This window comes from Vidua macroura, chromosome 5, assembly GCF_024509145.1.
Source record: "Vidua macroura isolate BioBank_ID:100142 chromosome 5, ASM2450914v1, whole genome shotgun sequence".
Classification (NCBI taxonomy): Eukaryota; Metazoa; Chordata; class Aves; order Passeriformes; family Viduidae; genus Vidua; species Vidua macroura.
In genome coordinates, this window is record NC_071575.1 from 69,173,777 (window position 1) to 69,187,394 (window position 13,618).

The 13,618-nt window shown below is 40.3% G+C and overlaps 1 long non-coding RNA gene across 1 annotated transcript; it reads left to right on the plus strand.

Moving 5' to 3' along the window:
* The first annotated feature begins 11,291 nt into the window (after window positions 1–11,291).
* Window positions 11,292–12,072, plus strand: LOC128807970 (uncharacterized). The gene is made up of 2 exons (XR_008437335.1): window positions 11,292–11,508; window positions 11,745–12,072. It is a non-coding gene; the product is annotated as an uncharacterized LOC128807970 (long non-coding RNA).
* The last annotated feature ends 1,546 nt before the right edge of the window (window positions 12,073–13,618 follow it).

A 13,618-nucleotide genomic window follows, 5' to 3' on the forward strand; every position in this document is an offset into this window, starting at 1 on the left:
GGGCCAGACGAGGTCAAAAAGGTGATTAGAGGGATGGAACTCCTCTCCTACAAGGAAAGATTTAGACAATTGAGTTTGTTCAGACTGGAGAAGAGGAGGCTCCAGGGTGACCTTATTGCAGCCTTTTAATACCTGAAGGGGCTACAAGAGCTGAAGAAGAGCTGTTTACAAGGCCATGGAGTCGTGGCCAAGGAGGAATGGCTTTAAATTGACAGAGGACAGTTTTAGATATTAGGACGTAGAAATTCTCTACTGTGAGGGTGGTGAGACTCTGGCAAGGGCTGCCCAGAGATGTTGTAGCAGCCCCATCCCTGGAAGTGTCCAAGGCCAGGTTGGACAGGGCTTGGAACAACTTGTTTTAGTGGAAAGTGCCCCTGCCCATGGCAGGGAGACTGGAACTAGACAATCTTCAAGGACCTTTCCAGCCCAAACCAACCTATGGACATTTGGGAATCTAACAGAAAAATCACTTGTCCAGTGGTCATATGGACATTTCTCATAATAGAAGCATCTCTCAGCTTAGTAACTGGGTATTTGCCTACCTGAAAAAGTGGTGATTGGTATGGGAACTATTGGAGTGTTCAGGGGTTTTATCTTTTATCTTGAAACCTTGGGGTCAAGTCATGCCTGTCCCACTTGTGAATATATGCCATGATTTTTTTTTTTTTTAAATGCAAAATGCTGTTACTCTGAGTGTTCCATAAAAGGTAAGGTTTATTCTTCCTAAAGGCTTTGGAGTACTTTTGGCTGAATGGCCACGTGTGTGTCATGTTGGATGCTGGATATTTTGCCCCCAGGGTAAGGGGTACAACCCACGTATTTATGCATGTGCTAAAGTACAGTAACCCTGACCACCCTATCAGCCTATCTCACTATCAGCACCTCCATCTGCCCGTATATTTTATCTCATCATTCTCTATTTATTTATATTGCCATGATATCTGAGATCCTGCCTACACTCAGCTGCCAATGTCTCGAGCTCGTGTGCTGCACGGGAGGGGAAGGCATGAGGAGGGGTGCAAGGCTCAGCCTGGCCAGACATAGTTGTATAACAAAGGCAGATTTGCCTCTACAAAGTACAAAATCTGTGTGGGTTTGCCTTTTTTTTTTTTTTTTTTTTTTTTTTTTTTTTTTTTTTTTTTTTTTTTTTTTTTTTTTGGCTGAGGTGTTGTTTTTCTGCAAGGTGATCGTGTGGGGAGGTGCAAAAAAGTATTCAGCTCATTTCCAAACAAGCTCTAATTCACCCAAGTGGTGTCAGAGTTGGTTGGGGTTTTTTTCTCTCTGATATTTGTTTTTCAAGCATTCGCTCCCCAGCCGTGTTGTTTGCTCGTCTCTCAGTGTTAAATACAGGGAGGCAACGTCTAATTGTGGTTTTCCTGAGGGTGCTGAAACACATAAAATGCACACGGGCTTGAGGTCAGTGTCCTGGAAGTGTCAGCTTTCTCCCTCGGAGGAAGCCAGTGCGAGTGGTACCTCGTGAATCACTCTCCCAGGGCTGTATACCTGAGATTCTCAAATTCTGCCTGAAGGAGGGGAGGAACGTGGCTCAAATGCTATTTATCACCCCTGTCTTTCAACAGCACAAGCGGAGTCATCCAACATCTGCAGCACCGCTGAAAGGCTCCGTCCATGTTTGCTAGGAAGGTCACGCAGAGGTAACTGAGCACTGCTGCACTTAACCATTTCTCTTGACCTGATGGGTTGTTCCCCTCTTAAATCAACTTTGGGCACAGCCTGCCTATGTTCCCAAGAGATTTACTCTTTTTTACTAATCTTTTTAGGAGTGGGAGATTAAAGGCAAGGTGTGAAAAATTTTGTGAGCTCTCTTCTGGGGTTCTCTTGTCAGGAACTCCCATTTCCTGGCTGGCAAGACCTCTGTTAACAAAAATTAGAAATGTCAGCACTGTTTTTGTTACAGAACATTTGATTCACACTGTGTCTTACTTGTAAGACCCAGATGGCCTTACAAATGTCAGTGAGTTGTGCCCCATGTCTAGTAGGTGGAGCTATTATTAGTAGTAGAACAAACATAACCAAGATATTAGATTGGGATTTACACCCCTACGTTCCTGGATTATGGGGGAGCAGCTGAAGGACTTGTGAAAATACACAGCTTTGGCTCATGTAGGCTGACTTCTCTTCCCTTGCCAGTACCTGATGTCTTGGAAGAATCTGTTGTATCACAATATTTTAGCAACCTTCCAAAAGTCTGTCCTAAAGAAGTAAAACAATGCACATTCCATGAACCTGGCAATATACCTACCCTTCAGGATGAGGTTTCTGAAACCATCTGAGACTGATTCCTCGTCTTGAAAAGAACCTATTTCTGTCCTTGGAACATCAATGTTGGGGCACTTAATTTGTTTTGGAAAGACAGTAGTGGAAAAAAAGAGGAGAGGAGAGGAGAGGAGAGGAGAGGAGAGGAGAGGAGAGGAGAGGAGAGGAGAGGAGAGGAGAGGAGAGGAGAGGAGAGGAGAGGAGAGGAGAGGAGAGGAGAGGAGAGGAGAGGAGAGGAGAGGAGAGGAGAGGAGAGGAGAGGAGAGGAGAGGAGAGGAGAGGAGAGGAGAGGAGAGGAGAGGAGAGGAGAGGAGAGGAGAGGAGAGGAGAGGAGAGGAGAAATGTCTTAGAAATCTTCATGCCAAAAACCCAGTGTGAAGAGGTACAATTATTGGACAGCTGAATTGATAACTCTGTCATTTAAAGCCTTTAAATTTTTATTCCCAACCCAGAAGTCCAGCTTCTCACTCTGCACATGTATGCACACACTCTTTTTACGTGGATCCATCATTGTTCATGGTTCTGCCTGGACAGAAATGTGTGATGTCATTCATGGGTACATTCAATATGTCAGTCATAGATAAAATAAAGCTTCTCTTACACTGGATATCTCTATAGGGTGCCTAAAAAGAGCAGCAAAATGTCACGATCCCTGTTAATGACGGGATTTCTGAAGTCAGGCTGTGTTGGTCAAGCTCAATTATTGATCACAAAGATTAAGTCCAAGAATAATCTGGGTGTGTAAAAAATTACCCTTTGCTAGAAATGTCCCTCCTGTTGGAGGGATTCCATTTAGAAATGGAATACAAAAAATTAAACATGGTTAACACTCATTTTTCATTTTGTGCTGAATTATTTTAAAATGCATCATAGGTTAAGGCAAAATATTTTGTTCAACTTGACCCTAACATTTTCACATTAATTTGCCTTATTAATATATTTTTTGGTTGGTTAGCTTTTTTTCTTAAGTAAATCCCTTTTTTATGTAGATTGCTTTTACAAAATGAAATATCAAAAGTTTTTGCTTTTTAAGCATTAAAGTAAATACATTTCCAAATGAGAAATATTTTGAAAATATAGAAATTATATATTTGGGGATTAATTTCCCCACAGCTTTTTTCTGTCACCTTCAAGCTCAGTTTTGAAATGAGTCTCCATCCCTTTCACATGTTATTTTTATTTAGTAAAACCAACTTGAAAATAAAACCCAGATTCAGGGTGACTACAAACTTATTTGACTCACCAGGAACTTGGCTCCTGTGAGAAGAACACAATGCAGTGCAACAATCTAACAGTCTTTAGTAGCCAAAATTATTTTTCATGTTATTAACATCTAACTTTTTTTAAGATTGACAGCTGAAACAACTACTGATTTTTTTGCACAGCCATGTTTTGTATGTTGGCATGGTTGCAGATTTAGAAGATCTATCAGGATTTTAATCTCAGAAAACAATATTTCTCAGACAGAGCATCACCTTGTTCCTGCCATGGCAAAGTACTGCAATAATAGGTTTATTGTAGAGGGGCTTTTGGCATTTCTGTGGTCACTGATTGGAGTTGGATGGGGTTGGTACTATTATGGCAGTGACTTTACTCTTGTCTTTTAGCTTTGAAGCTTTTAACCTCACCCTCAGAAGTGCATTGTTATCCTTGCATAATGAAGGAGATAACAATACTTAGCATCTCAAATGCTTTCACAATGTTTGATGGCATGAGGCTAATTAGCTCAATTTTTCATTAGTTCTCATCAAAAAGATGAGAACCTAATAATTTACAGAATTAAACACTGGAGCCTAAAGGTCTCTGCCACCATCCCTGATAAAGTCAAATCTAAAGTGAGCAAGGAAAAATAAATATAATTTGTAAGGGCCACTTCATAGGTTTGTGTCTACATGACCATAATATTGCAACAAGTTAAATGAACAAGTTAAAATAGGCCTCAGTAGTCCTGACTTGATTTTAAAACTTTAACAATGCTTTACCATGAAATAACATCCCCTTAAGATGTGTGAAGCATTAATTTTATGTAGCTGAGAATCAAAGTATTTATGTGTTTGTTTATTTACCTATATAATGGCATTTCAAGCTTCTTTAACATCATTGCTGTGTCTGGGTGCCCTCCAAATACATGCTCAGATTTAGATAAGATAAATATTAAAATTATTTGTGTCTATAATTATTGCTGCTGCTGCCAGGAGCCCTTTTGATACCAAAAAGAAAACCTGATTAATGCAAATTAGTTGATCATAATAAACATAAAGAAGAATCACTGCAGCACTGAGCACAATTTTGACATAAAAACAAAGATGTGTAGATCTGAAAATGTTTGGGCCTCAGAGGCTTTAATGGGATGCCATTTTGGGTGAAAATTTTTAGAAGAGGAGCATTATGAGTCTCTCTCCTAACCTATCCACAGTATTCCTTGGAAAATCCCTTGCAGTCAAATAGTGCATGGCCACTTCCAAACTAACCAGAAAATCTTCTGTGGGAAGGTCAAAGCCAGGAAAGTCGTCCTTGCTTTGCATGCAGTCAGTTCTGGCTGGCACTTATCTCTCTCATTTGCAGATATTGGCAAAGCCCACATCTTCAGTAGAGCTACTCCATGGAAAGAAATGGGCCTTTCCACGATGTGGATGGCATCCTAAAAAGGCTGTCTGAAATGCACATAACATTAAAGCTTTAGAAGTGCCTTTTTCTCTCGACTTGCTGTCGAGAAGCTCCAGGCAACTACTGGTAAGTAAACCTAGTATTTGTATCCTGGAAAACCTTAAGCCTGAGGACATGTATTTTATTAGATATGCCTGAAAAGGTCACGTCTCCAGCAGGACATTTAGCCTGGTCTAAGGACCTAATACCAAGCCTGAACAGTAGAGAAACGTGCAAAATGGTCCTGGTAATGAACAGTCAGAAATTTGTTGCAAGAAACCTCAGGTTTTTTCAATGTCTCAGTAAGTCACTGGCCAGCTCCCAACCAGCACTGATGCAGGTTTTGGGGATCAGAGGATTCTAAATAAAAGCCTTTCTAAAGAGGATTCTAAATAAAAGCTTTTTCTCAAAACCCAGAACATTGCTACTGGATACTCACTGCAAAGATAGTTTGAACACAAATGTTGCTCCTGTTTCATGCAGCTCAACTAATAGGTATAATTCAGACATAACTTCCCAGATTAATTCCAGCCTTAGTGTCACAGCTCTGACACCATCAAAACCAATTACACTGGTACAGCTGAGGGCAGAGATAGACTTCTTCTGACTACCTAAAATTTTAAAGGACCAGCCCAAATGATGACTCCAGTCTAGGGGTGTTGCCCTGTTCTTTTAAAAGTTTTAAAGTTCTTTTAAAAGTTTTCTATACCTTCTGATGTTTACATATTTCTACTAGAGTTTCTCACACACTGTCATGTAAATAATGATTGTTTTACATTCCTCTTTGTGAGAAGCGAGAATTAAGACTATTAGTTTGACCAGTGTCGTTAGAGAGGTGGCAATTTCATCCTCCAATCCACTACCACTTTTAGAATTCAATATATTACAAAGTCAAAAATAAAGTTCACTCCTTTTGCTTCCTTTTGCTCTTTTGATCTTAGTGTGCATGCATGAGTTATTTCATGTCGTAGTGCGACATAGGGGTAATTCCACTTTCCCTAGGTATAAAGGAGGGAAAAAAAATACTGGGATACTGGTAGAAAAAACCAAACCAAACCAAACCAAACTAAAATGAAAAAAAAAAACAAAACAAAAAAAAAAACACAAAAAACAGTGACAGAGAACGATTAGACAACTCTTTTTCTTCTGTTTTTTCATTACCTGCACATGTGCTGTGAACATTTGGAAGGAAGGCTCCACCTTCATAACTGCCTCTCACTGAATGTCAACTGAGTGTGGTCAAGATTACATCCCAAGTTTGAATCTCCTCCTGGGAGTTTCTTTTTGAAAAGCCTCAGACACCAGAGCAGGCAATGGCATCTATTGATCACCTGTAAAAGGTTGTCTGTTCCTTTGAGGACCAAGAATGGCTGACAGCCAGGAAATCCAACCTTCACTCAGGGCTCTGCCAAAGCCGACAAATGAGGCAGGAGGCTTTCCATCAACACCTCAAGGGATAGGAGAGGGTTTTTTCAGAAGCCATCTCTTCTACAGAATCAGGATTTGGGTTGATTCATATTTCTGTATCAACTGCTGAATCAACTGAATCTATCCTGCTGCACTTAATGCTTCAAGGTGCATTGCTGAACACAAGTAGCAAATCTAGCTGAGACTAGAGGCCTTAAGGATGGATTATATGAGATGGGAAATTAAGAAGCAGACACTTGAGTGCAGGGTCTTTTGAAGAGATATCATGTGGTTTTATATACCGGAAAGGTTTCACTTTGGTTTAACAAAAGACATGCAGAATAAATTATTTTGAAAGTCAATCTGATAATGTTTGTGGGTGCTCACCCCATCATTTGATATGTTTCAATGTGCTATAGCTCCTGTAGACTCACGTGTGAGTCTCTTACACCGCTCCTAATCCCATATTACTGCAGGTAATGGGAACATAAATATCTCTGTACCCATAAACTGTGGAGAGGGCACATCCCCCACCTAGGTTATGTTAACTACCCATGTTCCTAAGCCATAGTCAGTCACCAAACTGAAAAATTGTCAAAGATTATGTTTAAATTACATTACAGAGCTATCTAAAAACACCTGAAATCTTTCTGATTATCCTGCAACTGTAGGAATATGTTTATATGGATCAATCTCAGCCAGAGCACTTATCAAAATCAATAAACTCCTATAAGCATGATAGATGTTTTCCCTTCCATGTGCCTTGATAGTCAGTGACTACAGACTTCCACTGCCTTAAAGGAAAAATGGCTCATTCCTAAACCAGGAGATTTATGCTGGAGAAGAGAGAAAATTTGGTTATCCAATAGCCTGAAAAGAGAATTCAGTAGTTCCTGAGAGTGAGCAAGAATGAGATCTGGAAACTGATTTTAGCAACACTGACATAAAGATCTGGTCATCAAAGTCTGAAGACACATTTGATTTGGAGAGTTATTCGCTCTACATGCACAGTGAAGATGCATGACATCATGTCAGAGAGGTGGATCAAGTAGACCAGTGGGAATGGAAAGAAAATTCCATGAAAACATGGGATTTCCTCATCTCTCTAAACATCATAAATCATGTCTGAGCTGCTTAGTCACTCTGTGCTGATCTATCATACTCCAGTAAAGGAAGCACTTAAATGCTTTACTATCCTGAGGTCTTTGAGAATGCAGGAGGTTTGAAAATCTTGTTGCCTCCTCTCTTCCATCTCAATTATAAAAAAAAAGAAATCTTCTAGAGACCAACTCCTTCCAGTCAGATAGGACAGGAACAGTTTGGGCAGATATTCTCTGCATCACAGACAAGTGAAATCTGAGGCCTGCTGCTAAAGCCAGAAGCCAAGGAAGACCTGGGTGTTTTCCACTCCAAGGGCAAGAGCTGAGAGACAGGGCACTGAAACAGCCACTCAGAGCACAGATACAGAATTTGCTGCTCAAGGTTTGTGTGATAAAACTTCCAGTCAATTTTCCAATGAAGTGATAAGGAGAGTCGTCCCCACCAGAGCCTGCACACCAGTTTTACATCTCTTGATGCAAAAGGACAACTCTGTAAAACAAAAAACAACCATTCCCAATGTGACATCCATGAAGTACCTATGCAGAGAAAACAGGGACAAATATGCATTATCAAATCCATAGGCTTTCACCTTCCTCTCCCATGACCCCTTTGGAAAAGGTCTCTAAATACAAATAAGGTTCGCAAGAGCAGATGGAAGCATAATTTTTTTTGGATGTCCAAGATTTTAGAGAAAAGCCACCCTACGGAAATTAACAGGCAAGAATATCCCTTGTACGTCCATGGATCCAGTACACAGAATGAAAATCCTTATAGAAAGGTTATCAGTGTCTGACAAACTTAATCGGGGTTTCATAAGGAAAACATCCTGCCTGCTATTAATGGAAAGACCCTGGGTGACTGTTCAGAAATCCATCATATGCTCAGTCCCTCCTTCCTCATTTTTGGCTTTCCCATGGGTCTTGTTCAATTCCTGCTTGAGGATCCTCCTTTCTCTGGGCTCAGCATAATTTTATATTCCCCTCCACTTCCTGTCCCATACTGATACTTTAAAAAAAAATCTATTATGAAGCAGCTGCAATCAAGAATAACAGTTCAGGACCTGTGTCTATTCATTACTGTTTCCTCGGAGTCCCTAAATATAGTTTAAAATTTATCACAGAATCTATAAATCTGCTCCAGTGCTACGCTGCAGGAAGTAAATTCATCAGCCATCATTTCTGCATGCGTGGAGAAGTGGGATGACCTTCTGTAACTGGCTTGAGGTTTTGCAAGGCAGGCAACTTCACCTCTTGCAGAGAGGGATCCTCTGCCCTCCCTAGCCATGGGCAGTCTTGGTATGTGGGGGAACATAACATAACATAACATAACATAACATAACATAACATAACATAACATAACATAACATAACAGTGTTAAAACCAAGTCATCATCAACCCCCTGCATTCACAGCAGCCCGTACTGTGACTTCTCCATTTCTTCTGACTTCTTAATTTTTCACAATGGTTGCAACTGAGAGAAGAAGCTCCTCTATGACTGGTGAATATCAGGGAAGAGTGTAATTAAAAGCAGAACTGGAGCTGAAGGATTGTATTCTGACTTGGAACAAAGAAATGCAGGTCTGCAGACGGCAGTGCTACCTGCAGCCATGGGACCACCCTGAGTTATGCACTGGGTGATTTGTGATTTAGCAGAAAAAGAGTTATCCACTCAAGAAGCATAAGAAGGTTAATATGATTCTAACACAGAGTGAAATAAACAGTTGCACTGTAATATTACAATGAAATAATAATTGGGAATTAAAATGGTCATGGGCTAAGTCTAAGTACGCATGCAGGTGGTTCACTAATTATCCATGTTAGCATGAAGACCAGCATTTTTGCAAGGAAAATTTCCCTGAGCATTTCAGTCACTTTTGTCTTCCCAGAGGACAAGTTTTCATTAATTATTTCATTGCTTCTGCAGTCGACAGTAACCCAGAGTGGAAATGTAAAAGGACAGGTTAAATAACCAGGTGTTTTGTACCTTGAGAGAAAAAAATGAGTTGAGCTTCAGGTCAAAGCTTTAATTTAAACTTATAACAAGGGAAATATACTTCTACGATAGAGTGATCCAACATGCACCCGGGAGTCTGCATAGCCTCAGGGAATTGTGTGAAACAGGTATAAATTTGCTATACATTTGTGTTGTGCCTTGGTTTCTGTAGAGCTGTTGCTTAGATATGCACACAGGCACACACAGAGCCAGCACAGACAACCAGGTGACACAGGGGCCCTCCAAGTCTCTGGGTATAGACACACCTATGCACAGGCACAACACACATTCCATTTCCTTTGTGACAAGGTGGGAGTCCATACCACCCATAAGCTCCCACATGTAGCTGTACATGTGCATTTCTACAGAAGAATTCAACCAAAAATTGCATTAAAAAAAAAAAAAAAAAAAAAAAAGCCCAGCGTGAAGATTAAAAAATCAGCCACCAAAATGTTAGGAAACACCAGACTGAATTATTCACACTCTCTCCTCCTCTATTGTTCCTTCTACATATGACAGTCACACCTGTTTTTTTTTTTTTCCTTTACCTCATTCAGGGCACAGGGAGGACATTGCCCTTCGTAAGCCATGGACCTGTATTTTGCTTATTCCTCCCTCCTGCTTTCCTGCAGACATGTCAAAGCTGATGGGTTTCCCATGGTGCTCATCAATCTGCATCCAAACACTGCACAAGTGATGGATTTATCTTCATAACATATCTTCTCCCCTGATTTAGGGATGGGAGGAAGTGAAAGAAATTAAGCACTGGATTTGCAGTTCAGGTAGAAATGAACATTGTATTTTTAAATAATTTTATATTTGATATTCTGAAGGATAAACACAGGCATGAGACTCTCTGGCTTTAGATGCCACTGAGAGTTCTGCACCCAAAAAGCAGAGTTCAGGGTGTGAAATTTGGCGTCTTAATGATGATCACACATTTAGTACCTGTTTCCATGTGACGAGACTGGGTTGAGTTTTCCAATGCCATATAGGACCTCTATAGAAGGGGTAAACAGGCTTAAATTAAAGGCTTCATTTACAGGGTTTTTTCAATAAGAACTTCTTTTGGTTTGTTTAATACCTCCTAAGCTTTGCAAAAAACAAAACAGGTTCCCTCTTGTCCCTTCATCACCCACCCTGATTCTTCCCCAGATTAAAGCCAGTCTTGAGTGAATCAAGAGTCTCAGTGACCAAATAGGAGAATGAGAATTTGTGGTCCATGAGTCTGTGGACATTAGAAATACAAGTGATTCTGCAGGGGAAAACAACCTATGCTGAGGACTCAAAGACCATATTTTGGGGGTAACTTCAGCTTAGTTTTATTCTGGCCCTGAGGACTGAGTTGCCATGAGTGTAGTAGGTGGAGGTCCAAGGAAACCATGCTTCATGAGCCAAGGTAAAATCTCATCACTCCAAGGTGGAACTACCACCTTGGAGGAAATCACTTCAAAACCACATTGCTAATCTGAACCTAATGCAGGTCTAGATGCAGGTCTAGATCTAAGTCAACCTGTGATTCAAAAGCACAGGATAAAAATTTAAAGTTTGCAGATTGCGCTAATTGCAATATTTCTATTTTCTTCAACCTCAAAGCACCGAGGCTGGTTATCTTAAAACTATCCCTTCAATATCACAACAGCTGTGTGCACTGTGTGTACCACTATGGGAACAGTAGAGCTAAAATATTAACTGAGCTCCTGGAATCTTAGAATGTCCTGAGTTGGAGGGGACCCACAAGAATCATTGAGTCCAACTCCTGCACAGGACAGCCCCAGGAGTCACACCATGTGCCTTGAGGGCATTGTCCAAACACTCCTTGAACTCTGTCACGGTTGGTGCTGTGACCACTTCCCCAGGGAGGCTGTTCCAGTGCCCAAACACCCTCTGAGTGAAGAACCTTTTTCTAATACCCAACCTAAACCTGCCCTGACTCAGGTTCAGGCCATGCCCTCAGGTCGTGTCATTGGTCACCAGAGAGGAGACATCAGTTCCTGTCACTGCACATCCCCTTTGGGTGAGGAAGCTGTAGATTGCTATGAGGCCTATCCTCAGTCTCCTCTTCTGTGGGCTGGGTAAATCAAGGTGAGAAAGTTGAAAATAATACACAGGATGTCTCGATTCAAGTCTCCTTGCATTACTCATTAGGAATCTTTCCACTGAGTTCAATGGAGTTTTGCTTGGAGTAAAATGTAGCTGCAACAGACACAGCAGCACAGCAGCTATTACTCACTCAAATTCCCAAAAGGAATTTTGCCTGCAAAAAGACCACAAGATTTGACCCCACTAATGACTTCCATGGTGTTTGCTGCACAATATAGATTACCAAAGTGGAGCCATGACTCAGAGGGTTTTCCTGCTCCAACCTGCCCATCATCAGCTCTTCCCTGCAATCTCAGAAATGAAGAAAGGCAGAGTGGCCATTCACAAGGTGTTTGCCCAAGAACAACAGCTCTCAGCCTGTTCTGTAAACCAGATTTTAGTCATCAAAGGGAAGAAAAGAAGGAATAAAAGTCCACCCAAGCAAACAAAACAAAGCAAACATAAAGCATAAACACAAACACACAAACAAAACCCTTCAAGACATTAAAATTTGCTCAAAAAGAATACAATTTTTAAAAATAAAAATTAATTGAGAAATTGATAGAACACTAATGTTACTTTAGCATCTTATGTGGTAGTTGGGGGGATGTGATCTTAGGGATTCTGTTCATCCTCCTCTTGACATTGAAATATAAGATAATTGATGTAAGAAGTCTCTAGACAAAATGTATATATTTCCTAGAGTATATGCAGACAGAGTGTCTCCATTTGTGTCCTTTACAGGATGCTCATTCTCTGGGCTGGCCCCAATCCTGCTTCATTTCACTCAATGCCCCTAAGACCTGTGAAACAACATCAGAAGGAAACTGCAAGAACGTATTTCAAGAACTTTTGAGGAAAAAAGGGTTAGAGAGAGAAACTCAGGAGCTAGTTCCATCTAAAGAAAATGGAAAAAAAACAAAATAATTGCCGACTGCAAAAATCTGCCATGCAAATCCTCCTCTAATTTTTGCCATTACTGAGATCCTGGAATCAATATTTCAGTCCAACTGCAATCTGTTGATGAGCAAAAGGAGGGAAAGGTTGTAGCATTGCGAATTAAAAAATAATAATCTCTCAAGCTTAATATCAGCAAAGATGATTATTTCCTTTGATTTGTCAGGCTAATTGAAAATAGCTTTATAGTTCACAGATGATTAATTAGGAGCCAACAAGATCTCCATTTGCATCTCAGTAATTCTTCATTCTGTTTTATTTCAACATTTAGTCTTTATGCTGAAAATATTCATTGAGAAAGCAGAAAGGTGATTAACATAAGATTTTAAATGTGTACCATTTGTTCTGATTTTTTTTTTTTACACATTTGTGTCAACAGAGAAGAAAGGAAAGAATATACAACATTACAAAATGATTACTGCCTGTTCTGCTTCCATCTGCCAAATCCTCCTTTACGGTAGACGTACTTTAACCAGGTTCACTTTGAAACAGGAGAGAAAGAGCCCAAATAAAGGTCAACCCTCCGCCCCTCCTCCCCCATTCCCAAATCACCAACTATCTGACCTCTGTATAATCATCCTGGAAGTTTTGAAGTGTTTTATTCCTTACATGCAACACCCTCGCACATGTGAACCATCCTGCAGCAGCAGATTAGACCATGCCACTGTTACCCCTCCCTCCAGAGATCACCCAAGAGAAAGTGGGTTCAAACAGCTGTGACAGATATGATGATATTTTTCCATCCACCTGGCATTGAAAGGCAGGAGTGCACATATTTCTGGGTGAAATATTTCACTCTGCATTAAAAATATAAAAATAATTTGCAGGTCACGTTCTGTTGAGGTTTTCTACATTTGGGGGTTGTATTTTTGTTTGGGATTTTTCAAGCATTTTCTCACAGCCTTGGTAACCTCTGTCTTATCACACTGCGCTTAAATCTCCAGCAAATGGAGTGGTTTGATAAGAAGTTTAACCCTTCATTTGGAAGGTGAATTCTCAACCCTTATGATAGTATAAAGAAGCTGGATGAGTAAACTCTGAAAACTAAAAGAAGGATGGATTCCTAAGGTTTAAATGACCAGAAATGAAACAATAAGAGCCAAACTCTGCTGTTACCAATAGTAATATTCATTACAATTGTACTGTTTCAAAGAGA